The following is a 26,147-nucleotide window of genomic DNA, read 5'->3' on the forward strand; positions in this document are numbered from 1 at the left end:
CCAGAAGAAGACAAGGTCACCTGGAACTGAACGTAAAGATGGTTGTTAGTTTTCCATGAGTGAAGAGTGCTAGGAAGCAAGTTCATATCAGCTAAAAGAGCAGCCAGTGCTCTTAATTGCTGTATCTTTCTAGCCCCCCAAAAATAAAATGAAGAAAAAGAAATTTCTATATAATCCAGTCTTCCATATTAAGAAGTGATGATATTAGCTCTTTACCATTAACATACGGACTTTTCATACACAACCTTCTAGGATTGTATGTGTGTGAGATCAAAAGCTATAGCAACCACAAGTAGAATTAGTGTCAGGGCCAAATAAGTAGATCTAGGGGGCCTCCAACTCACAATATCCATGGAGAATTTAGAATTGCCTACTAAACTCTGTTATATTAACTGGACATAGGATTTAAGAAGAGTATAATGAAATAGAAAAAATTGTTTACTTATTTGTGCTATATATTGCATTTATTTGTGGTATATATTCAATAGAAAGAGATTTAGGCAAATCCAGTGTAGACACACTTTCCGCAGGCGGCTGTGAGGGGAGGAAGCAGACTCATAGCATCTGAGGAAGGATGCTCTTCAGCTGCCCCCTTTAGAGTCCCCCGAGTGAGCACCTCCTCTAACTCTTTATAGGGTTTCCGCTGGGTAGCTTTGGTTGTCCTGAAACTCACTCTGTAGGCCAGCTGGCCTTGAACTCACAGAGATCTGCCTGCCTCTGCCTTTGAGTGCTGGGATCAAAGGCTTCTGTAGCCACCCCTCACCAGCCAGCAATATCTTCTCATTCTTAGAGAACATTTGTGAATCAAACACAGCTTCCCAGCTGCTAATTGTAGACCTTTTCCTAGACTGGTCATTGTACTGGGCATATGGATACAGTGTGAGGTAAAAGCAAGGTCTAGTCCAATTTCAGCAGGGAATATGACCCAAAAGAACAGTAGTCTTACATTAGAGGAATCAAGAGTACTGATATCTATAGGCTTAAAAATGGATTAGCTTCATATAGAGATCAAGAAAAATGGGCACTAAATATGTATCAAAGAAAAAATGGGGTTTTGTTTCTTTTTGTTTGTTTGTTTGTGTTTTGTCTTATATGTCTTAGGCTTTCCTTATACTCACTAACTACCTAGGATAACCTTGACCTTAGTATCCAACCCTCCTGCCTGGACCTTCAGTCCTAGGTTACAAAAAAAGGAGAAGAAGAAGATGAGTGTTATTTCACAACAAATGGGAATTAAAAAATTATGACAACTTAAAAATATTTTTAGGTTTCTTTATTTACTACATGGGAGCCAATGTTCACAATAGTTCATTTTCTGATTCTCTAGAACTCCTGTGAAATAGACATCTAATCCAAGTTTTTTAGAGAAGGGAAATGGTGCTCAAAGAGACTAAGAAGTTTCCCCAAAACACTGGAAAAGGAGGTGTAATGTATTCCTGATTCCAAGAAAAAGCAATACAGAAGCACAAATTCTAGTGTATCTATACAATGAACACAATGTATGTATGTCGTGGGTAGGGGTGGGGGTAACTCAGCTGTTAAGAACTTGGCTGTTCTGGAGGACCCAAATCCTATTCACACCAGTAATATTTGGCTGCTCACAGCAGCTTTTAATTCCATATCTAGGGGGATCCAAAACCTCTGTTCTCCAAGGATACTTGCACTTATATGTACCCATCTACAGAAGTATATGTATATACATACTTAAACCTTTTTAAAATGGAGCAAACTATTCATGAACAACAAGACAAAGAATCAAAAACTCATTCTGTCAAATGAATGACACCAGTCCAAAGTAAAAATGGAACAACTTGAAGCATACTAGATGGCTGACTCTCACTCATCTGGAATTCCAGCAGTCAGGAAGCTGAAGCAGGAGCGTGATGAGTTCTGGGTCAGCCTGGGCAATATAACAAGACCCTGTCTCAGAAAGAAAAGAACGTCTGCTCTGCTATCTTATTTCTACAGTGTCCTTAAAAAAGTAAAAACCACCATGGGAAAGAAACCCAAATTGCAATTGCTTAAGGAGAAAGAAGAGAGTGGAGCAAGAAGTGCTTAAACTGAATAGGAGGACATGTGGAAGTGAAATGGATATTCAACACATTGATTAAATGCAGGGATGGTTCCATGCTCATGCTATAAAATGGATACCTGTGCACTCCAAATAACACTTGATCTAATACTGTAATACTAATAAAACTATACTTGATTGTATTTTAGGTATAATGTGCAAAGTTGTTTATAGAAAAGTTGTTCAAAGAATTCCTTAACCATGTTTGATTGATTGATTGATTGATTGATTGATTGATTGATTCTTTGTGAATTTCACAACATGCACCTCAGTCTGGCTCATCTCCCATCCCCTCATATCTTCCCTTAGCTCGTGCAACCTCCCTCCCCCTCCAAATAACACACACACTCACACACACACACACACACACACACACACACACACACACACACTCAAACAAAAAGAATGTATAGAAAACATCTCATCATAGAAGCTATAATATGTCCTAATATGCCATGTTTTTGTTTGCTTGTTTGTTTGTTTGCTTTTTTTCTTTCTAATGAGCATTTCTGAATGTGTTATAAACCTTACTTAATTGAGTATAAAAGAGCTCTTTCAATGGGTATAAAGTAAAAATTAAGGTAATAATTACATTTCACCTTCCTCTAGAAAGGTTTTTCATTTTAAATGAAGCTCTCTGAGTGCAAAGGTTTGACATTCTACATTATTCAACAAGTTCAAAGTCTAAGTGTGGGAGATTTGTGGTATTGCTGGCGGAGTCATTCCTGCCAAAGCACCTGTCTTCTCACTGAGAGGATCCAGCCACTATATGATCAGAGCACTTGTATGTCCACAGCATGTACATTTGTAGGACATGTTGCTTTGCTACATCTGTACAACATTTGGCTTTAAATAAAATTTTGCATTGTTATCTTCATTTTTAAACCAATCCCTAAATTGCTCAGCAATGTACTATTGCCAAAAGGCAGCGTTCCTTACAGAACTTTTTTTTTCTGGGTTCTTCAATTACTTACTTAGGGACAAACTGCCTATTTCAGTGTTTTCTCTTCGTGCCCATTGTCTTGAGGTTTCCCCTAACCATTGATTCTAATTTTCTCCATCCTCACCTTGTTAATAATTCACTACACCATGAGTCATGTCTTTCCTCACCTTTCTTTATACTACAGTCCTCCCTGTCTATAGGGATTCTGTGCTGTGTATTCAGGTGGATTCCTGAAACTAGACACTCAGTGGTGAGCACCATGCTTAGGATGCTATCCTCTGTGTGTATAGATTTCTGATATAGGTATTTTGTTAGTGAGGCACATTAAGAGGTTACAGTTACAACATTGTAACAGGAGATCAGCTAAATATGATTTATTTATTTTTATCTTAAAAAGGCCTAAGTGACATCATGCAGTGTTTAAATGAGGTAGAACTGTAAATAGGATTAAGCACCATATAAGGATTGCACAAAGACAAGTAAAATCAAGTATAAGATGTTGAACACTGGATCTAATTACTGGGAGGATTACCAGGGCATTAGAGCTTGGGAATCATACACAACTTAGATGCCACACACAGGAACAATTCATGGTCTTGAGCGTCAGAATTGACAACATTCAATTTCACCACGTTCTTAGAACAGCATATAGGTAACCAAAAAGATTTTTTTTTAATTTAGGAAAATTCTGGTTTAATACTTTTAGAACAAGATGGACTGCAGTTAATTGAAATCATGGGAAGCTTGGGAGCTTTGATTAGATTTTATTTTGCTATGTTATTCACTTTGTAGCATTGTGAAGCTTCATTGTCATCAATGTGAGTCAAACTAGAGTCACTTGAGAAGAGCAAACCTCTACTGGAATTTTCTCCTTAAGATCCATCCATCTTAAAGAGTGTGGAGAAATTTCTTCATTAACAATTGATGAAAGAGGGCTCAGTACACTGTGGGCGGTGCCACCCCTAGGCACATGATCCTGGTTGTATAAGAAATCCCTCTGAGCAAGTAATGAAAAGCAAACTAGGAAGTCATGTTTTATACTTGATCTTTGCTTCTTTTCTTGACTCTCTGCTTTCATCCTTATCCTGGTCTCCTTGGGTAATAGACTAGATATAAACTACAAGTCAAATCATTGTTTTCTTCCCCAAGTTGTGGTATTTTATCACAGGAACAAAGAAAAGCAATAGAAAAAGTACTTTTTAATTGTTATTTCATTTCCAGCTATTTGCAAGTTTTTAATTTTGTAGAACAATATAGTGTTCTAAAAGGGTTTTTGTCCAGTCACTAGGCAGATGCCAACAAGAGACTGTGGACAGGAGCCTGATATAGCTGTCTCCTGTGAGGCTCTGCCAGTGCCTGGCAAATACAGAATAGGATACTCACAATCATCCATTGGATGGAGCACAAGGTCCCCAATGAAGGAGCCAGAGAAATACCCAGGGAGCTGAAGGGGACAGAAGCCCCATAGGAGGAACATCAATATGAACTAACCAGTACCCCGAGAGCTCCTTGGAATTATACCACCAATCAAAGAAAACACATGGTGGATATGTAGCAAAGGATGCATATGTAGCAAAGGATGGCCTAGTCAGTCATCAATGAGAGAAGAGGCCGTTGGTCCTGTGAAGGCTCTAGGCCCCAGTATAGGGGAATGCCAGGACCAGGAATGGGAGTGGGTGTGTTGGGGAGCAGGGAGAGGGGGAGGAGATAGGGGGTTTGGGGAGGGGAAACTGGGAAAGGGGATAACATTCAAACTGTAAATAAACCAAATATCTAATAAAAACAAAGCAAAAATAAATAAAATAAAAAATAAAAGGGGTTTTGTTTTTTTTTTAATGTCACAATGACTGTTTTTTAAAGTTCTTAAAGTTGGTTAAGAGCCTGACATAGAAGCAAAAAATCCTCATCCCCCATGTGCAAACCCAAAAGCTGGGCATAGCTGGAGAGATGGGAGGGAGACACAGGGAGATCCCTATAGATTATTGAAAGCCAAACTAGCTGAATCAGTGAGCTCCAGGGTCAGCATCTGTCTCCAACAGTGAAGTGAGGAGTGATAGATGAAATCATTTCATATCAAGCCCCCTCTCTCTCTCATGTATACATGCACATTCATGAACACATATGCCCAAACCCACACATATACATCACACACATTCAAAAGATTTCTGTCTGCTGAAAAACTTTATTCCTTCAAGGTTCACTGAGATTCTCCCAGGAGGTGGGCCGCATCTTAGATATTAGAGATTGTTCTTCTAGCAAATGCCCCACAGTTTTCTAGGGATGATAGAGCAGCATATTAATCATTGCCTTATCTAATGTACTAATTGAGACTGTATCCAGGTTGGGAGATCAGTATTATCAGACTGAGAAAGAACTAGCAGATGGAGAAAGCAATTTTTCTGCAAGAAAAGATCATAGTGCTGGGCTAGGCTGGCCAACCTGGACAAATCAGGCAAGGGTTTAGAGTACATGCAGCCTTGCAAACATTTAGAATTGTGTAAACTAGCTACCAATGCTTGCATGAAGGGGAAATAAATTTGAGAGGAAAGAGGAAAAAAAACTGAGGGGAAGCCATGACTGATGTCACAAGAAAGTGGTATTTGACTTCTGAGTGAGCTTGTTTGTATTACTTTCCTGTCTTCTGGTTGAGGCATGAGTTGAGAGCACTTGACAGAGCCACACCAAGCTGGTATTGTAAACCCTCCAGAAGAGGGTCTGAGAGAGGAGAGACTTCCCTTGGCATCAGATACACACATCCTCTACAGAGGGGTTGAGAGGAGTGCAGAACACCCTGTTTACAGAGGAAGGTGAACAAAAGGCTGGAGAGAGAAGGCAGAGTGGTCAAATGGAATTGGAACAAGAGCTATAGTGGTGGGCAGTGTATGTACAGAGGTGGCAGACTCTCAGTGACTGTGTCAGAAACCACTGATGATGTAGAGCTGCCTCTAGATCATATTTTCCCAGCTGTAATTTGATCCTCCTTACAGACCTTTCTTTACCCTCCCACAATTTCTCATGTCCCCTTCCCTTCATCCTTACTATCCCACTACCACACACCCTACAGTTGTCTTTATAATTTGGCTGTTAAAGTCCCTATTTTGTCTCTCACTTAGACATTGAGTTATCTACACAAGTGGAACTTTTTGAAGTTTCCATTATCTGTCATTCCCGATCTTCTTAAAACACCCATTTTCACAATGAATTACTTCGATAAATTTATTCCAACTAAACCAATGAACATTATGAAAGATTATCCAGCTGTATTGATAATTCTCAAAGAATCATTTGCCTGAATATCAAACTAGAAACTCTCCTGGCATTAAAATCTTTGCATCATGTAGAAGAATGCTGACCAATTCATATTATATATGGTCTTAAGGAAGCTCCATGGAAATGCCATTGGGTTGTACACTAGTGTTGCATCCTGGAAAATGCCTCCTAGGTTTATCAAGTCCTCATGAAGTACATTTTCTTGATACCAAACTATATCGAAAAACATGCTCAGTTTTAACTCACACTTGAGCATTCCTACTGACTTGGAACCTACTTCCTAAGAGTGATTAGATTTCCATATGCATTGTGTGCATTTTGTGTATTTTCCAAAAGGACATGAAGAGATCTGTGCCTCAACACATAATTACAAAATTATTCTCAGGTAATTTTAAGTGCTTTTCTATTGTTCTACCTATGTCTCAACCTCATAAACCCTTGGTTGTTTAGATTTTGTAATGCTGTTGCTATTTGTTTCTTATTTGTATGACTTAGTAATCGTGGGCATGTTGCTAATACTATTTATAGCAACTCTGGCTTTATCAAATCTGCACTCCTGCTCAGATACCTAATGGATTATCCTCGACTATGTCATTCACTTAAATCATCATTTTTATTACATATGAGAAAACTGATGCATTCAGCAGGAGGTACTCAATAATGATAAACGTCTAACAAAGATATGGAAGAACAAGGCAATTTTGTATGTGCCTGAGATAGCTACTCATTTCATAAATTTCTCCCCCAAATCCCAAATTACCAATTTAGAAATTTAAGTGGCAATCAATCCCTTAAGCCTGGTTTACCAAGTCCTCTAGACTTCCTGATTTCGTATGTACTAAGAGAAAGCATGAGTATCTTGTGGTATCGCTCAAGTTCCACTTTGAGTCCTGTTTTAAAAACAGGAAGCAGCTATGAGGAAACACTCTATTAAAGCCACACAAACGCTGGCTTTGCTCCTCAGACTCGATTCTGTGGTGCTCTGAGCTCAGTTTCACCTCTCACCATGCAACAGTCCAACAAGCAGTGAATGTGATGCGTAATCACGAATTCCATAGCTGTCCTGCCAATTATTGTTTGCACTGTTAATTACGGGGAAGCTCAGCAGCATGCCCTTTTGAGTTTGGAAATAGAGTTTTGACATCTCTTTCACAACAGCAGCCTTAAAAAAGAAGAGTATATTAAGATATCTTTGAGTTATGGAAAAGTGAAGGGGCCCCATGATCATGCCATCTCCATGTTGTGGGACTCAGTAACTTGAACTTAAGCACGTTGCCTTTCTTCTTCAAGATGCCATGGGAAGTTCAAAGTCACCCCAGGCAGCATAGGAGCCTGTGTCCCTAAACACACGTTGTGCCATTGTATACTCCAATTCCAGAGAGAGTGAGTCTGAGAAACTAAGAGAACAAAAATTCCAAAGTAAATCTGTCAGAGAAGAGGAAATTAAGATGACCACCATGCAGTCACATTAGGTACATCATATGTATCATTATATCTTATCATATTACATCATATCATCATACCATATCATATCATATATATCATTTTACATCATATGTATCATTATATAATATCATGTCATATCATATATATCACTAGGTCCATCACATATATCATCACATCATATCATATATATTATTCGGTACATCCTATATATGCATAGGTATATCATATAAATTCTCCTAATATGTATTCCTGTGGGTTCTGGGAACAAGAGAAAAAAGAAGCAATTCTTGGGTGTATAAATTAAAAACAAGTATGGAAACTAGTTAATGCTAGTGTATGTAGCTTACCAACACATCATCAGGAAAATATCTGGCTAATCTGTTATTTAAGACTATGTGTATTTGTCTTTAGCATTGTCCATGAAGACCAGAGCACTGTGAGTATGTCACAGTGAGTCAGAGGCACAGAGAAGCAAGGCTTTTTATACTTTATGTGGCCAGAATTAAAGTACTCCTCGCGATTCATATAGATTTCCAAAAATGTATCAAGCACCATATTTCCATTCCATTTCAGAATAACCCTTATGTTTCCTTCTTACTGTGAAAAATGAACATCTCCCTTGAGAACAAGATTGCTTCGGGCAGTTTATATATGTACATACACACATATACACAAATATGAACCTTTTCATATGACACTGGCTATCACAGGGAGCTTTCTGAGGACAGCTATTTCAGAACCAGATATCACAAGCACTCTCAGAGAATTCCTATTTTATGAGAGTCAGCCTATATTCTCCTTGTGTAGCAGATGAGCTATGTGGTCACCCCCACCCACAAAAGCAAGGTCCCTTCTACCCCCAAATTTTGGAAGCCTCTGTGCAGTCAGACCCTGTTCCTGTCTCTGCTTGTGCAGGACAGACTGACTCTCCAGGTTTGTTAAGGGTTCATGGCTACTCCACAGACAAGCATTGTTCTTGAGTGAAATTCATTTCAATCCCCTGGAAAGATCTTATGTTGATCTGTGGTAGAACAAAGTCTATTTGTTCCCCTGTGGAAATGACTTGTGGCTGTGGTAGCTCCAGTAATATGTGGCACAACCTTCGTGTCATGCTTTCCTGACAGGTCAGTTATTAACTTGCATTGCAATTGCTTGCTGTTTCTACCACAGCAGCCATTTACCAGAATAACATTTTAATTTCAGTTTCCTCCTAGATTACATTCCTTTTCTTTTTCTCCCAGTGGCTTCTACGTCTCTATTAAGTCTCATTTCCCCAGACCACTTCCATAAGCTGAGAGAATGCAATAAAACCCAGTTTCAAAAATGTCAAATATAATGAGAAAGGAAGATCACAGTAGAGGAATTTGATCATAGCCAGCCCATTGGGTAACATTGCCTTTGACAGGGCAGGTGTTACATACAGGAGATGTGATAATAAGACTTTACATTTATTTAACCAATATCAGAGAATCCAAGGGGTAGGCTGCACTTACTGGAAATGGCTGACAGGTCAGCTGCTTAGGCAAATTGTAATATTACTATTATTATCCTGACATCTGTCTATGCTAAGTGGAGATAGTTCATTAAAAAAAAATCAAACAAAAACAATATCAATAAATGAGCAAACAACAAAAAAGCAAAATAGATCCAAAAGCAGTATGGTAGGCATTTCTGACATTCAGTAACTGTAGGTTATAGACACCTCCATATCTCACAGGCACATTAGAAACATTCTCATGGAGACAAAACAGCCAGTTTTTAGTCCAATGTGTAATGGATCTTCAGCCAGAGAAACGGGCTTATTATGTCTTACATAATAAGGTTCTACAGGAGTTAGCAAATATCTTGCAGTAAGTAGAGTTAGGCATAGCATATTTGTCTATCACGGAGTCTGATAAGATTGCAATAGGGAAGGAACAGGGGAAATGTCAAGGTAAAGGTGCCATTATGGCTGGTGTTGCTGATAAATACAATGTCACTGGATAAGGGATAATCAGAACCTCACAGGCTGAGATCACCGCATCATTATATCCACATTGTGGTAGAGAGTGGGTGTCTAGGAGAAAAAGCTAAGTAGAGAATGTCTGGTAGGGCTGACTTAGGTAAATTGAATTGTGCAAGTGCTTTCAAGGAACTTGAACTTGTCTTATAGAACTTGGAGGCACTTGATTATTTCTTTGTCATTTTGCTTTTCAAAAGATATGGCATGGGCCAGTGAGACAGCTGGGTTGGCCAAAGCTCTTTCCTGCATAAGCCTGTGCCATAATGTTGACACCCAAAACCATGACAAACTGATAACTGAGTCCAAATTATCTTCTGTCCACCAATATGTGCCACAGAACATGCCTAAACACTACAGTACACTACACACACACACAAACACACACACAGACCATTGAAAAACACAAATATGAACACATTTCTTCATCTACTTGTACATCTTATTATCATGTTAAAAGAATGATGTGACATAAGAAAACAATCCAAAATTTTTAGAAAGTACAGTTTGGACATCTCATGTTTAATGTTTCTAGGCATCAAACATATACAGAACAAGGTAAGATGTGACAAGAAAGTCCAAGTGTTTAGGGATAAAGGTCACATGCACAATTGCATTGAACTGAGAACACAGGAAATGAGATTTGTGGAACCTCTGGTTTCCCCTGGTGCTTAGACTGCTGGAAAATCATTAGAAAGACAGGACCAAGATGTGAGGGTGGAGGCAGTTATTTTTCAGGTCTGGAAGAAGTGCTATGGAGTACCAGTCCCTTGATACAGAGGAGAACTACAGAAGATGTAAGTGAGGCAATCTTTGCTCTGTTTTCTCATGAACTTTGATTTGAAAAGTTGAGGGCTTTCAGCTTAGGGAAATAATGATTATTATAATGAGTGATAGAAAGCATCTTTAAAGAGAATTATCAGTACAGTTGCCCTACAGCCACAGTGCTAAAAAATGCTGGCAAAACAAACAGAATCTAGATATTGCCAGGGCCAGGCGTGTGTGCTGATCTTTGCTGGAAGAGTGTCAAGTGCAGACACTGCATTGAAGCCTGTGTTTGTGTCCATTTCTTGGGATCTCTTGTTCTAAGGTCAATTATGCCCTAAAGGGCTTTGACACTGTGGCAAAGTACTCTATCAAGCTCTTTACGTCTAGCTTTTGATAGCAGTTATGCCAGACTTTATCTCTGTCTTTGCCTTGGCAGGGGTCAAATATTCAGAAGTTGCATATTGCACAATTAGTGTTCATCAGTAATTAACAGTGATCAGTAATGTCAATACCACTGGCATTTGTTTCATCTAGAAAATTTGTTATTGTGTCCATTATTCATTCCTTAATGCTGATGTGTCCAATGTCTGCATTGATTGAATTGAATTGCGGTGCCAACAGGGTCTATCTGGGGGTGGAGACATTGTGACATTCCATCCTTGTGAGGGGTGATGGCCTTATGGCTGCATCATTAAAGGTTTCCAGAGTTCTTGTTGTTGGTTGGTTTTTTAAAAATATATATTTTAAACACTGCTGTGTCTCTTTATTATGAGCATGTAACATGTTAAATAGCTGTAAAGGCATGCTTCCATGTGTGATCATGTCTGTGTTTGTGTCAAAATTTCAACATCTTGTTCAAGCTGAACAGTTTTGAACAATCACAGCTAAACACTACACTAGGGAATTTGAGATTCACCCAGAGCTCTCTTACATTAACCACCTGGCTGCGCCAAAGGTAACTATGATTCTTTCTTATTTTGCTTATTTTTTCCCATTGCATGGTATCTTTTATACTGCTGGGTAGTAATTCTTTACAGAACTTGATTCAATCCATTTCAGTTGTATATATTTTCCACTTGGGGGTAGCTTTTCATTCATTTAATGCTATCGTTTATTCAATTAACAGGATCCTTATCTTTTAATATTTTCTAGTATATTTTTTCTTTCTTTAAATTTTTATTTTTCTATATGAGCATATAGAAGCAAACATTTATGGGTACCAAGCATGTGCCTGGAGTCCATGGAGGCTGTAAGGAGTTATCAGATACCCTGGAACTGGAGTTGCAGGTATGGGTAGGCATATGAGTACTCAGAACCAAAAGCCAGTCCTCTGTAAGAGCAGTGAGCATCATAGTGGCTTAGCCAATCTTCCAGGCCTTCTTCCTCTCCTGCTCACCACCTTGTTCCTAAATACTCTGGGTAACTCTGGGTTACTTCCATATTTTACTTTAAATAATTTGTCGTTTAATTTTTTTTGTTTTAAAACTGTGATTTAACGTGGAATAATTTTGTGTTTGGCATGAGATGTGATGAAATTTTTGCCCTGTGGATAACTAACACATACATGTATATGCATACAGCTTTGACTTGAATACCATCTCTAACTTTCACAAAATGAAAAGGGACCATGAGCTAGTAAGCCATCTAAAGAGACAGTTTCTAAAGAGATCTAGCAGCAGGTAGTGACAGATGGGCATGAACTGTCAAGTACCCACATTATACAAAAATGGCATTAAGGACCTGGTCACAGCCAGAGTAAACAACTGAAGAAACAAGCCATGGTTAGCTAATGGAGATTAGAAGCAGCCAATGGTAATCTTAGAGGGGCAAGGCAGAAGCTAACCACTAGGTGGTTCATTAGAGAATGGCAGACATCTCCATCGCAGCAGTGTTTCACATCAAGCTCAGTTACCCAAGGGAAAGACTGGCAGTGTTGAAGTAGGACCTCAGAACTTGTAAGTGGGTAAGGTAACAATAGAGCCTGTTGCCACTAGAGAAAGCTGTGGTCAGAGACAACTCAAATGCTTAGTGAAGAAGAAGTAGCCTAATGAATGCCTGGACTTGGAACTAAAGTGGAAATGAACTTGATATCCAAGACCAGTTGTGTTTGCAAGGGCAGAATCCAATTTCTCTGGAATTGAAGGTTAGTTAAGATTTATTGTAGGCGTTAGAACAGAAAACAATGCAAGTACAATTGAAAACGAGCACTCGATTATTACAGGGAAGTGGGGAGGGAAATTATAAAGCAATGGTCTTCGATGATCTGTGTCTATAGCTTGTTAAGAGCACAATCTTGGCTGGATATTCCACAGTCATTCTACATCAGTAAGATTGACAAGGGGATTAAGAAACCACATTTACCCATCACCCATCAGGGACTCAGATGTTCCTGGCTTTAAACTACTTCATAAAGGTTTATATAGTTTCTATTATTTTTGATTGTGTGTGTGTGTGTGTGTGTGTGTGTGTGTGTGTGTGTGTGATTTGCACGTGGCCAGCGCAGGCAGAGCCCAGAAGAAGGGATGCAATCGCCTGGAGGTGGAACTATAGGTAGCTGTGAACTATCCAACATGATTGTTAGGCAGCAAGTCCTCTCAACTGCTGAGCATCTCCAGCCTGTTATAAAGGTTGTATATGTTATTTTTAATGTAAGTGCTATGCTAAAATTATTGCTATATCATCATTAGCTTTACCCTGTTGTTGTTTTAGCTGTAGTTGTTTTATGGGAATGAAATTTCTCTTTAGAGCATGCAGGTGTTGGAATAGTGTATTGGGAGGAGGGAAGGCTATACTAAGAGTTGGTAGATGTATGAAAACATTGTTTCAATATGAGAGTTAGATACTAAAAACAAACTTCCAACACAAATACGGCTGAAAATTAGTCCCTTCACATAGGAGATAAACTCAGACTCCACAAACCCCAGAATCCAAGTCTACTGTGCCACCTTCCGTTCAGTGCAGAGAACTCTGTTACTCTTGGCTTGTTTACTTCTATCATGGACTTGAGAAAATTGACTGTAGTAGCAAGTTGAACACTTGCAAAAGAACTCTCCTTGTTAAAGAGTAGAGGAAGGTTAAAGTGTTCATCTTGCAAAAGTTCTTTCTAGAGTCCACGAAGAGTAAAATGAGGAAAAAACATCGGCTAGTTCACAGTATTTAAATTGAATTTTTAAAACTAAATTTTCATTCCCCATCTTTGAAAATCCCCCATTAACCCATATTCACTGTACATCTTAGGATGTATCCAGCTTTATCTGGGCTGAGTAACTGAAGGGCCTCATGCTTTTATCTTTAGCATCTTTAGTCTATTCCATTGGTTTGTCAGTTAATTCAGGAACCTTTGGGGTGATGAGGACCAGTAATCTACCCCTTACAGAGTTCCAGTTCACTGAACAGTATTGAAATATTTATTAGTTTATCCAAGTGTCTGTTTTAATATGGAGAATGCATAACACTTAAAGTATGGAAATTACACACAAGTAACATTGTATGGATTGAGCAGCCCCCCCCCTCTCTCTACACACACACACACACACACACACACACACACATGTGTGTGTGTGTGTATGTATGTATGTGTGTGTGTGTGCATTCATTAACATTTTTAAGAAAATAGGCTATGAATTTGAAGGAGATCAGGGAGAAAATGTTGGCAGGAGAAAAGGGAAAAGAAATGTGTTATAGAATTATAATCTCAAAAAAAATAATAAAATATGCTGGTATGGGGATTTATTTAAAATGTTTAGGTAATACTTTATTTTCTATGTGGCTTTACTTGCTTATCTTCTTTGTTATGACCCTTCTGAGATGCAGATAATCTAATTTGTTAATAGGCAGTTTATGTGATGACATGGCTATACATCCACACTCTGGCTATATCACCCACAATGTATACTGGGCAGTCTGTGCATGTATGTTTGAGGGTGTTCAACTTCTCCCTCTCCCCCTCTCCATCTCCCCCTCCTCCTCTCCCTCCCCCTCTGCCTCTCTCCCCCTCCAGTCTCTCCCTCTCTTCCCCTCCCCTCCCCCCGCTCCCCCTCTCCCTCTCCCTTTCCCCCCTTTTTCCCTGTCCCTCTCTCCCTGTCCCTGTCCCTCTCCCTCCTTCCTTCCTTCCCTTCTTCCCTCCCCCCCCTCTATGTACTAGTTTGGACACACACATTGCATCAGTGTTTAGATGTTGCTATTATAACTACCCTCACATGACTCATGAAAGTCTTTCATATCTCCTAAAACAGTACATCTACACACATGCAGATATCAGGTGATCCCCTATAAGATAGACTCTATATCATATGATTTAAAATGTCAGTTGAAAATTATATTCTCTATTACTCAGTTAACTTAAACTTTTGAAGTCATATTTTAATGATTTTAAAATGTTTTGGAGAGAGTTGGCAGCAGGAGAAAATTTATTCTTTCTAGTTAAGAAAATGAACCCAGTCATGAAATCTAGACAGACAAAACAAACTTAAATGAAAAGCTATATATAAATGGATGGCTTCTCAAAAGATAATTCAATGTTTTAACCAATCTCTAAAGATTTTTAAGATGTCTTAAATGTACAAAAGTTAGTTAGTGACTCTTGTTCCTTCTGTGACACCTGCTCCTGCTTTCATGGGAACAGCTATAAATTAACAAGAGGTGGAAAAGGCAGCCAGTCAGACAACCAGATTCAGCCCACAGACATATGGTGTTGGGCCTGAACAATGTTTTAAAATGTTTGGAATCAATTTCCAATTGAAAATGAGAGATGATGTTTATTTAAAAAAAAAAGGATAATTTTTGTAAATGGACAGAAAAAAAAAACCTTACATATCTTCACTTACAAAAATCATTAATGTTGGCAAAGAGATCCAGATTGCCTGACAGCAGTCAGATGGATGAAGGCTCCTTGTCTACCCTGTAGAGAGGATGCATGTCCCTGTGGTCCCCATTTTCTCTCTGAGCAACACTTGCTTGTATAGGCTGTCTGGGGTAGAGGTGTTTGGATGAAGACACCTGACCTCAGTATACATAGACATATCCCTCATCTGCTGTGCACTGAGCAGAGTTGAGGCTGCACAGTAAGTCTCCATACATTTTTCTTTTCTTTTTCTCTCTCTTTTTTTTTTTTTTTGGTTTTTCGAGACAGGGTTTCTTTGTATAGCCCTGGCTGTCCTGGAACTCACTCTGTAGACCAGGCTGACCTCGAACTCAGAAATCTGCCTGCCTCTGCCTCCCAAGTGCTGGGATTAAAGGCGTGCGCCACCACACCCGGCTCTCCATACATTTTTATATTCTACTCTGTAAATTCAGGCAGGTAAGTCAGACATGGCATATGGTCTCAGCCATAGCAGGCCAGCCTCAGAATGAGTTTTTGTCAGACATCACTTCTCACGGTCTTCTCAATGTGATTCCTGTCATTCAGTAAGAGAGTGTTGTGCTCTTTGATATTGCAAAGTGATTTCCCCCTTTCTCTCTTCTCTTGCTCTGTCCTCTTTTGCTGTTCCTATTATATTCAGACCGATGTGTGTATCCTGATTGTTTTCTGTGATTCATTTAAGGAATCTGCCCAATTAACTGTGGGCTCCTTAAAGGAAGACAGTGTGGCCAATATTTCTCTGGACAATATCGCTTTACAGATGCTTAATGCCTGCCTCCAATTCCATGTCCCCCATTCTACCAGTACCAAGTTCAGGTTTGCTATTGCAGTTTAAATGGTTGTGACTCCTGATCAGTGCAGAGTATCATTGCATTATTGTGTTTTGCCTCTGCTTCCGACTTACCAGAGCCAAATGCACCCAAGATTGTGTAACCAAGTGAAAGGAAGCCAGAACAATTACTTCATCTTACTCTCTCCACATCTATGCCATTATTTGTACTCTTCTGCACATCTGCCACACCGATTCGTATCCAGATTTCTTATGGCCCACTAGTACAGACCCACCCCATTGCTAATCCCATTTCCTGAAGCCAGATGGCTGATCTAGAACCTACTGCCAAGCAGCCACAGGAACGTCTGGCTCTCCACGGACAGAAGCCCAGCTGCTGCCAGTGTTACCTCAGCTTTAGGGTTCCCTAATTAAACATAGGCCTCTCATCAGGGCCCTGTATTGGTACATGGCATTTCACAATAAGATTGGTACCTAACCTGGATAATGGAACACTGAGGTGATTTACCCAGAGAAGTATTGAAAGAAAACAAAGCAAACTTGCCCAAAGTTTACACATTGTAGCTCATAACTTCCTTCTCGGTTGTCTTTACTCAGACAGATTCCTGTGGCTTCATCTCACCTGCCTCAGGTCATGCATTTTAACACTTGGACAAAAAGTATATATAAACTAAAAGCTGGTAAAGAGAATTCTCTACTTTTCTCTCTCCCATAATGCTCACTCTATTTTCAGTACCAAGGATCAGTGACAGGCTATTACTCTTTTGAAAAATAAGAGTCCTTTAACAATTAAATTATATTTCTAGCAAGAAACTGTTTTGAGCTTTCTGAAGTAAAAGTCCTCTATCAACCAAAAACAAACAAAAGAGGAATTAACCATCTCTCCTCCTCCCTGTACAATCAGACTGTCCTCCCACATATGGCTGTACGATGGAAATGAAACTAATGGCAAGCCATTGCTCAGGATGGGTTTCGCAAACTTATAACAAGACTTAGAATTCAAGCAGTGATGGCCAACTAGGCCATCTTCTGCTACATATGCAGCTAGAGATACAAGCTCTGGGGGCACTGGCTAGTTCATATTGTTGTTCCACCTATAGGGTTGCAGACCCCTTCAGCTCCTTGGGTGCTTTCTTTAGCTTCTCCTTTGGGGGCCCTGTGTTCCATCCTATAGATGACTGTGAGCATCCACTTCTGTATTTGCCAGGCACTGGCATAGCCTCATACGAGACAGCTATAACAGGGTCCCTTCAGCAGACTCTTCCTGGCATATGGAATAGTGTCTGGGTTTGGTGGCTGATTATGGGATGGACCCCCGGGTGGGGTAGTCTCTGGAGAGTCCATCCTTTTGTCTTAGCTCCAAACTTTGTCTCTGTAACTCCTTTCATGGGTATTCTGTTCCCTATTCTAAGGAGGAATGAAATATTGCAAACTTTATATGCCCCAGTACAGGGGAATGCCAGGGCTAAGAAGCAGGAGTGGGTGGGTAGGGGAGCAGGGCGGGGGGAGGGTATAGGGAACTTTCAGGATAGCATTTGAAATGTATATAAAGAAAATATCTAATAAAAGAATACAATTTGCTAAACGCATGAAACTCAAGAAGAACGAAGACCAAAGTGTGGACACTTTGCCCCTTCTTAGAATTGGGAACAAAACACCCATGGGAGGAGTTACAGAGACAAAGTTTGGAGCTGTGACAAAAGGATGGACCATCTAGAGACTGTCATATCCAGGGATCCATCCCATAATCAGCTTCCAAACGCTGACACCGTTGCATACCCTAGCAAGATTTTGCTGAAAGGACCCAGATAGAGCTGTCTCTTGTGAGACTATGCCGGGGCCTAGCAAACACAGAAGTGGATGCTCACAGTCAGCTATTGGATGGATCACAGGGCCCCCAATGGAGGAGCTAGAGAAAGTACCCAAGGAGCTAAAGGGATCTGCAACCCTATAGGTGGAACAACATTATGAACTAACCAGTACCCCGGAGCTCTTGAGTCTAGCTGCATATGTATCAAAAGATGGCCTAGTCGGCCATCACTGGAAAGAGAGGCCCATTGGACTTGCAAACTTTATATGCCCCAGTACAGGGGAATGCCAGGGCCAAAAAGTGGGAGTGGGTGGGTTGGGGAGTTGGGGGGAGGGTATGGAGGACTTTTGGGATAGAATTGGAAATGTAAGTGAGGAAAATACCTAATAAAAAATATAAAAAAATAAAAATAAATAAATAAATAAAAATAATTTCAGAGCCAAAAAAAAAAAGGTATGCCTCGCTTATCTTTAGATAAGAGTAAAGAGAAGGCAGAGAAAGCCACAGATTCGAGTAATAATCTAATGACTACTGCTGCTGTCAGGGACACATCAAACCTTTAGTTTTCTATTATATACCTTACAATAGGCACATTTTAAACATACATCGTTTTCCTATGTTTTTGTCCTTTTGAGGACGTTTCCTATTATACAGAAGAGGAAGCTGGCTCAGAATGATTATGTAAATGCAGATTTGAAATCATGTGTGTGTGTGTGTGTGTGTGTGTGTGTGTGTGTGTGTGTACATGTGCTTCCCTGTGTATATGTGGGGATATTTCATACACATGTACATATGTACATTTGTGGGGGGAGTGTGTGTGTGTGTGTGTGTGTGTGTGTATGGAAGAATATGTGTTTCCATGTTCTGCTGTTTCTTTTTAATCATTGCCATTTCTCTTTTGAAGGAAAATGCTCCATGATAAAACTGAGGGAACAAACGAAGTATAGCTAATACCACAGATCTAGTCCTTGTGGAAACCAGGAAGCAAAAAGGCATATGTCATAAGGAGCTGAGCCACAGCATGTCTCCAATGGTGTGTGTCCTTGAAGCAGGCCAGACTGCTAAGGATTCTACCACATCCCCCAGTGCCATTAGCTGAGGACAAAGATTCTAAAAGACAACTTGAGGGGAATATTCAAGGTCTAAACTGTAGCAGCAAATCACAGATGTAGTTTACAAATTTCTTGTAGCCCATTTGGATGAATCTTAAGAGTTTTTTTCAGGCCTATATTTCAAAATTGAATAACATAAACATATGATGAATACAAAATAACAGTAGATTACTTTTATTGTCATTGTTCATACTAAGTCTTTGAAATCCATGCCAGCTGTATTTCAAGAATCCTGCAGTTAGTTGTGACTGGTTGCTATCACATGTGGCCTTGGGACTGAAAAATCTGAGACTAGGCACAGAGTCCAGAGGATCAGAGGAAAATGAATAGAGAGAGACACCAATGTAAGAGAACCTCCCATTTTAAAGCTGTACTAAGCTATGCCCCACATGCAAAGAGCAATCAGCAGGTTTGCATAGATTGAGACACAGCTTTATCCAAGAGTGATATCATGGCATGGTTTGTAACCCCAGCACTTAGGAGAGAGAGAAATGTGGATAGCTAGTTTCAGGCTAGCCTAACCCAGGCTATACCACTTAAAACAAAAACTTATTAACAAAATAAACAGAAAAGAAAGAAAAGGCATAATTGCTTAATTGAATTGCTCCACTGAATTGAGTTGGAAACCATCACATAGAATAATGTAGAGGCCATGTGCTTCACATTACCCAGAACTACCCACACACCATGATCCAATTACCAAGTAGCTCCATATTTTGGAATACTTAACTGCTCAACCTTTGATACTTTATCTTTAAAAAGGAACTAGCAACATGTTTATATCTGGATACCAGGTATTATTTAGGTCTGTTTTAATAAACCTTGAATAATCACACTTTATCTTGAGGAATATTCAGTGCTCCTTTAAGTTTCGTGAGAATCAAGGGCTACTCTATAATTTTAGGAAAACCATAATACTCTACACAGTGAGCATTTCTTTCCTCCTTGCATCTGCTTACTGTAGAAAGACCATCAAGGTGCTGTACTTTAGAGGCAAGTTAAGTGATTTTGCAATGTACCAAGGGGAAAGATGAATGAAGGCTATATTGCTCCATTTCTGGTCCTTCAAATATGAACATGAAGATAAAGCAGAAAGATCAAAGAGCAGAGATGTCTTTCTGAACTGAACACACATTCTTTGGCCATTCTCCCTTTCATGGTGCTTTGCAGACAAGGTCTTGTTTGTTGGCTCTAAGGCAATAATTAGCTAGCAACACTGGAGAGGCAAAGCTCTTGCAAACTATTAGGAGATTAATCTATAGTAAACATAAAATATTCCATTAAAAATTCCATTTATAAAAAAGCTTAAAATTTATATGGTAAAAGTATGGGGTATTATAAGTGTTTTCAAGAAGTTTTATGTTCTGACTCTTAAAAGTACTCTCAAATACAATTCATAACCTGCAGCCTGACACAGATGAGGAGGTACCAACAACCAGAGTCACCCAGTGACATTTATTGTAAATATATTCATAAGTTCCCTTCTATATTTTTTTTTAATTTTTAGGATCAGAAAAAGTAACAAGTCTTCAGAATCTTTTCCTACTTTCCTTGACAATGGTCACCTTCTGTAGCATTCATTCTTGCTTGCTATAAAAAGGTATGCTTACTTGTTTTAAGTAGTTGTCAATCAAAAGACATGCAAGATGCATTGAAAATAGACACTGAATAGATGAAAATTTATAAACTTCAGCCTGTAAAGGCAAAGAAAAAAAGAGTAGTGAGGTCCACTGTGTGTTGCAAACTACAACAGGGACTGAATGTAGTGTGAAGTATAGTGGTAATGCTTAGGAAAGCACTGCCTTGTCTATGTCTTCAAAATGTCACTTTAACTACTCCTTGGGAAAGCCAGGGAGGAGAGTTTTAGCCTGTTGCAATGATAGTAATAGAAACGGCAAAAGTGCAAGGTTCAAGGCAAAACATACATCAGATTGTCCTCTGTATTGCTCTATTTCCATCCTACAAAGTGTAGATCTATCAGTCAAAATTCAAGTAAGAAATCAATATTTTATGAATGTTAATACACAGATACAGTTAAATGGATTCATTTAAACAATGGTGTTTTTAAATATAATTGAAGGGTTTTATTTATTACATATTATTTTTCTATATATTTGTTCTTCAGCAATATCATTAAGGTCAGGAAGATATGGTTCCCTCAAAATGTAGTTAATAATAAACTATAGAAAAAAATTTTCATTTTTAGGCAAAAAAAAAAAATCCAAAAGGAAGTAGAATTTCCTAAAGTCTTCAACTCTTTGAGTTAAGAAAAGTATACACAAATAATCATTGCCCCATGCTAGTTAGATTAGAGACTATGGTGGCTTGAATGTGAATGGCCTCCAAAGGCTCATATATTTGAATGCTTGTTGCCTTCCAGACCCCCACCCCCCTAATACTCCCATCTCCGTTGATAGAAGTGTTTGGGGAGAACTAAGAGTTGCTGCCTTGTAAGAGGAGATGTGTCTCTAGGGGTGGACTTTGAGTTTTTAAAAGCCCTTCCCAGTCCCAGTTAATTCATTCTCTCTCTCTCTCTCTCTCTCTCTCTCTCTCTCTCTCTCTCTCTCTCTCTCTCTCTCTCTCTCTCTCTCTCTCTCTCTCTTTCTCTCTCTCTCTCTCCTTGTCTCTCTGCCTCATTGCTATTATCTAACATGCAAAGGCTCAGCTGCTCAGCCACTCTCCCAGCCCTATGCCCACCGGCCTGCCTAGTACTCTGCCATGATGGTCAGGAACTCACTGGAGCATTGAACACCCTCAGGTCCAAGGGCCGCTCCTTCCATTGATGTCCAGCAAGGTCATCCTCTGCCACATATGTGGCCTGAGCCATGGGTCCCTCCATGTGTACACTTTGGTTGGTGGTCCAGTCCCTGGGAGCTTCAGGGGTCTGGCCTGTTGACACTGTTGCTCCCTCCATGGGGATGCAAACCCCCTCAGATCCTTCAGTTCTTTCTCCAACTCTTCCATCTGGAACTCGACACTCAGTCCAATGGTTGCCTATGAGCATCCTCTTCTGTATTTGTCAGGCTCTGGCAGAGCCTCTGAGATGACAGCCATATCAGGCTCCTGTTAGCAAGGACTTCCTGGCATCCACAATAGTGTCCGTGTTTGGTGGCTGTATATGGGATGGATCCCCTGGGTGGCGTTTCCTTCAGTCTCAGCTTCACACTTTGTCTCCATATTTTCTCCGGTGAGTATTTTGTTCCCCCTTCTAAGAAGCACTTGAAGCATCCACATTTTGGTCTTCCTTTTTCTTGGGCTTCATATGGTCTGTGAATTGTATCTTGGGTATACTGAACTTTTGGGCTAAGATCCACTTCTCAGTGAGTGCATACCATGTGTGTCCTTTTGTGACTGAGTTACTTCACTCAGGATGACATTTTCAAGTTCCATTCATTTGCTTAAGGATTTCATGAAGTTATTGTTTTTAATAGCTGAACAGTATTCACTCATCCACTGCTGGTGGGACTGCAAGTGGGTACAACGACTATGGAAATCAGTCTGGCAGTTCCTCAGATAATTGGACATAGTACTACCTGAGGATCCAGCTGTACCACTCCTGGGCATATACCCCGAAGATGCTCCAACATGTAATAAGGACACATGCTGCACTATGTTCAAAGTAGCCTTATTTATAATAGTCAGAAGCTGGAAAGAACCCAGATGTCCTTCAGCAGAGGAATGAATACAGAAAATGTGGTAAATTTACACACTGGATTACTACTCAGCTATTAAATGCTTTATTTCATAAGTTGCTTTTGCCATGCTGCCTCTTCAGAAATAGAACAATAAGAGTGAATTGATTGGTGTGGTTTTGTCTAAAACTTCATGACATCACATATTTTAGTGTATCCATTTCTCAGAGTTTTGGGAAGGAAAACCATTGTAGCAACAAATATAATACTAAAAAAATAAGTCTAAGACAAAAGGAACATTTTAGGAGAGCCATCATTGAAACATAAACAGTATGGGGGAAGCTCTGTCTATAGTTCCCAGAATTTCCTTACAGCTCTGGGAGTAGAATGAATCTAGAGGAATGAGAAGGAAGGAGGGGAACTGAGCAGAATTTTATGTTTCTCCAGATAGACAGAGAGTTGGTGCAATAATTATGGATGATGAAAGGAGAAGAGCATCGTGGGTTGGGGGGCGGTGGCAGTGACTACTTTGGTATTGTGTTTGAAAGATCTCTGTCTCTCTCTGTCTCTCTGTCTCTCTGTCTCTCTCTCTCTCGTGCGTGTGTGTGTGTGTGTGTGTGTGTGTGTGTGTGTGTGTGGAGAGAGGAGAGAGAGAGAGAGAGAAAGAGAGAGAGAGAGAGAGAGAGAGAGAGAGAGAGAGAGAGAGAGAGAGAGAGAGAGAGAGAGAGATGCTCCCAGCAGGAGTGTACAGGTCTAGAGCTCAATGGACAACTCTCTGATGTTGGTTCTCACTTTCCACCTTGGTTTTTTAAGATGGACTTTCTCTTTGTCTCTGCCTCACTGTGTATGTCAGGCTAGCTGGCCCACAGACTTCTGGGTGATTTTCTTGTCTCAACCTCACTAAGATTACATACCCTTGTGTTACTGCATCCTGTTTTGACGTGAGTTCTTGGGGTTGGAATTTATATGCTCAGACTTGTTTAGCAAACTTTTGAACCATTGAGCTCTTATAGATAACTCACAGGACTGTTTTGATAGAGTTATTTTGATTTGTCATGGGCATCTATGGAGAGATGATAGATAGTCAATTGCTTTTACAGTTTTAGTGCTAATTAGAATATGGATAGGATTTGAAGTCACAGAACTAAAGATTACCTAGGAAGAAACATCTAGGACAAAACTAAGATTACATCCTAAGACTGATCTAGATGATTTCAGTGTTTAGAGATCTGAATGGTGGAATAAAGTCCATAAAAGACACAAAGAATGATCATATATTCAATAAGTCAGAAGGAAAACAGATCAGGACACCCTGGGAAATCAAAGGAGAGGTTAGTAAAGGACAAGAGGGGTCTGCAACAGCAGTATTGCAGTATTTACAGTATTGCAGTATGTGTGGTGAATGAAGTATGTGGAATATGTGCAGTGTGTGGAGTATACTCAGTGTGTGTAGTGTGTGGAGTATGTGAAGTGTATGCAGTGTGTGGAGTATACACAGTGTGTGCAGTGTGTGGAGTATGTGAAGTGTGTGAAGTGTGTGGAGTATACTCAGTGGGTGCAGTATTGCAGTGTGTGCAGTGTGTGTAGTATGTGCAGTATGTGTAGCACATGCAGTATGTGCAGTGTATGCAGTGTATTCAGGATGTATAGAACATGCAGTATTTCAGTATGTGCAGTGTATGCAATATGTGTGCAGCATGTGTAGTGTGCGGTATGTGCAGCATGTGCAATATTATACTGTGTGCAGTGTGTGTAATGTACACCATGTGTGCAGCAGTAGCATGTGCTGTATGTGCAGAGTGGGCAGGGTATTTAGTGTCTGCAGCATTGCAGTGTGTGTAGTGTGCACAGTGTGTGCAGTATGTGCAGAATGTGCATCTCAAAGACTGGATAAAATGGAAGTGCAATGGCCACTGTATGTGGCAAGTGAAGAGCTTTGGGGATCTATCTGTAGTATGCATTTTAACACTCATGAGAAATTAGGTTTATGCCTACAAATTTATGTTTGTATTCTTATGTTTGTATGTCTCTTTACTATTTAAAGTTTCCATTGCCTGGAACACATGTCTAATATTTTATTTCACCAATAAGGTTCAATGCTTTACAGGATATAATTTTGAAGCTCAAATTAGTTATAGACTTTAATTCAGTTGGGCTATTGTCTATTAAATTAGAAAATAATCTACCTAATAATATATAATTGTATCTGGATGAGATAATTAGTCTTGACAAAATAGGAATCTCCTTGGGGATGGGTTTCTGGGAATGCTTATGTGGTGTTATCGTGAGTATATTCAACCTGATATGGGAAACCCCATCTTAATTGTCGGGGGGACATAGCTTCAGGGCTACCTAAGATGGCGATTGTGCTCACTACTAGAAAGCATGTTTGCTTTCATTTCATTCACTTGCTCTCTGATTCTTTGTTGTGGACACAGTGTAACTTGCTGTCTCACTCTCCTGACACTGTGACTTCCCCTACAATGATTGTCTATATCATTGAGCCCTGAGCTGAAAGAAACCTTTTCCCTCTAAGTTGCTTTCCTCAGAGTATTTCATCATAGCAACAGGGATAAGGACACTGAGAATGGTGGCACATGGGTGTGTTCCCAGCACATGTGAGGGTGAGGTTAGAGGACTGGCACAGGTTAGAGACCAACCTGGCCTACATAAGGGATTGGAGGCTGGCGCAGACTACACAAAACTTTGAGGCGTGCCTTGGCTATGTGGTAAAACCATGTCTAAGAATCCTTTTTTTTTTTTTTTTTTAAATAAAAACCTACAATTGTATTGTGTTATCAACTAGGGCCGTTTTTAAATAAAATGTTCCATCTGGTTTTTGGCACCTGGAAGTACTCACTGTCATCAGATGAGCTTCCAACTGTTTCAGGGAAGGCAGAAACTAGGAAGCATGAATTCCCTCAACTTCCTCTCCTCATTTCATCTTATCTATATCCAATTCATCTACATTCAAACTCATTAAAGCCTGCTTCCTTCTGTTTAAGGTTATTTATCTACTTGAGCTAGTGATTACACCCATCTGTCTCTGGCTCCTCTGAGACCTGTTGGGTTTCTGGATGTATTGTTCTATTTGCATTCGTTCTCTCCTTCCTTTGAGCATTCATAGTGCAATCTCCCCCTCTCCAGTCTTTAGAAAGGTTTGTTTCATGAATGCTGTGCTATCCCTGGTTTCTTACTTTCTTCAAGATCTCCTGCCAAGGAGATCCTGTCAGTGGTTTGTTGTTTGTTTGTTCATTTGTTTTAATTACAGAGTCCAGAACAAGCCCCCCTCCTTTGCAGTGAAAACAGATATGGCTTTTTAAAACGAATGCAAACTCATTAATGATAATAATAATAATAATAATAATAATAATAATAAAAAGATAGCATGCAAAACTTGATCAAGATAAAATTTTGTCAATTTATGAAACCTGAAAAGCAAGAG

The 26,147-nt window shown here is 39.7% G+C and overlaps 1 protein-coding gene across 2 annotated transcripts in view; it reads right to left on the reverse strand.

The window, feature by feature from the left end:
* Arhgap15 (Rho GTPase activating protein 15) overlaps nucleotides 1-26,147 on the reverse strand; it is a 638,684-nt gene that overhangs the window by 607,071 nt on the left and 5,466 nt on the right. The gene's annotated exons all lie outside the window — the stretch shown is intronic.

Source organism: Mus caroli, unplaced genomic scaffold (genome assembly GCF_978045245.1).
Source record: "Mus caroli unplaced genomic scaffold, Mus_caroli_1 scaffold_2, whole genome shotgun sequence".
NCBI lineage: Eukaryota > Metazoa > Chordata > Mammalia > Rodentia > Muridae > Mus > Mus caroli.